The sequence below is a fragment of the Oncorhynchus clarkii genome, chromosome 3, assembly GCF_045791955.1.
Source record: "Oncorhynchus clarkii lewisi isolate Uvic-CL-2024 chromosome 3, UVic_Ocla_1.0, whole genome shotgun sequence".
NCBI classification, from domain to species: Eukaryota; Metazoa; Chordata; class Actinopteri; order Salmoniformes; family Salmonidae; genus Oncorhynchus; species Oncorhynchus clarkii.
Window position 1 is genome coordinate 3,181,418 of NC_092149.1, and position 1,535 is coordinate 3,182,952.

At 41.9% G+C, this 1,535-nt stretch overlaps 1 non-coding gene across 1 annotated transcript; it reads right to left on the bottom strand.

Annotated features, from left to right (window-relative positions):
* Positions 1 to 516: 516 nt before the first annotated feature.
* LOC139406214 (U2 spliceosomal RNA) lies at positions 517 to 707 on the bottom strand. The gene has a single exon (XR_011633944.1). It is a non-coding gene; the product is annotated as a U2 spliceosomal RNA (small nuclear RNA).
* Positions 708 to 1,535: the final 828 nt, after the last annotated feature.

A 1,535-nucleotide genomic window follows, 5' to 3' on the forward strand; every position in this document is an offset into this window, starting at 1 on the left:
CCTCCCATTCCCTCAGAGCAGAGAGGGTGATGGCATATCTTACAACAGGAAATACTTTTCTTACAGTACATATATGGGCCTCTGGTTATGACAGAGCCTATTACTCTAGCAACAATGAGGAAATACTTTTCTTACAGTGCGCATATGGGCCTCTGTTTATAACAGAGCCTATTACTCTATCAGCAATGAGTCTATCAGCTGTTCCCATTCAGGGGTGTCATTTGAGGCAGAGGGTGATTCTTCCTGACACCAGTCAGGTTCAATAGTTAATGTGTTAACTACTTTATTACTTAGCTCTGTGTGTATATTTGCACTGTTGAGGAAAGTTTGCAAGTAAGTATCCCGTGTGACGAAAAAAATATTTGATTATAACAGCTATCGTAGTCAGTAAAACGGTGACCGATTTGATTTGACCAGCACTATCTAGCCATCACTGACATTGAAATGAAGTTGCTCAATGTGAAGATACAATATAGATCAACGAAGCAACTCGTTGAGATTTCTCTTTACAATGAAAGGGGGTGCACCGTTCCTGGAGGTACTGCAATACCAGGTCGATGCGTGGAGTGGACGGAGCAAGCCCCTATTCCATCTCCCTATTCCAAAAATCAATTTAATATATGGTCCCCAGATAGGGGACGTATCAGATATTAAACTGATAAGAACAGATACTACACTTGATCTTAGCCAAAAGGCCGAGAAGCGATACCCACAATGGTTTCGGGACGAAGTGGCCGTTCTCCGACACGTTAAATTCGAATATGTTTACGTCACAATGAGCTCTGTATGCTTTTTGTTTTCCATAAAAAATAGAATGCTTTCAATAAATGGTGACATGGAGGGGGAGTTGATCAACGCCAGGAATGACCACGTTTGACTGTTACAATGTAACACATTTGTAGGTTTTAAGAACACGTGGTCATCCGCCCTCCAATCAGAAATGAGAGAAAGCGTTGTTAAGTTAAAACCAGATCAACAGCTAAATTGGAATAATTATATATTGCGCGTGTGTGTGTGTGTGTGTGTGTGTGGGGGGGGGGGGGGGCAATTTGGAGATAATAATGTTGACGTAACATTTAATCTTGTATCAAGTATATCTGGTAGCGTTGCTGCCACAAACGAACTGAAGCAATTGTCCACTTGGTGGTGCCAGAGTTCCACCGACCGTCGCTTTTTCCTGGTTGTCCTGTGGTTGTCCTGTGTGGTACAGAAAAATGCATTTCAATGTTGAACCACTTGACTTCAAGACATCGTCAACGAAAATAACGTGAACAATAAAAATAGCCTGTCTTTTATTTGTATCTGTCTGTAGAGCCTTGTATGATAAGTCCATTGTGAGAAGGCCTTCATAAAGTGTCCCTCCTAAATTACTAGAGGCCAAACTTCAAAGATGTCTATGGCACTGGACTGCAGTAAGAGAGCTAAGGAGCGGATGGTCCTGGCTGCCTAAACGTTTCCTCCACATAATAAACTAAGAAACATGGCACTTTGGAGGCTTACTTTTATAATTACACTTACTCAGTATGCATGCGCCC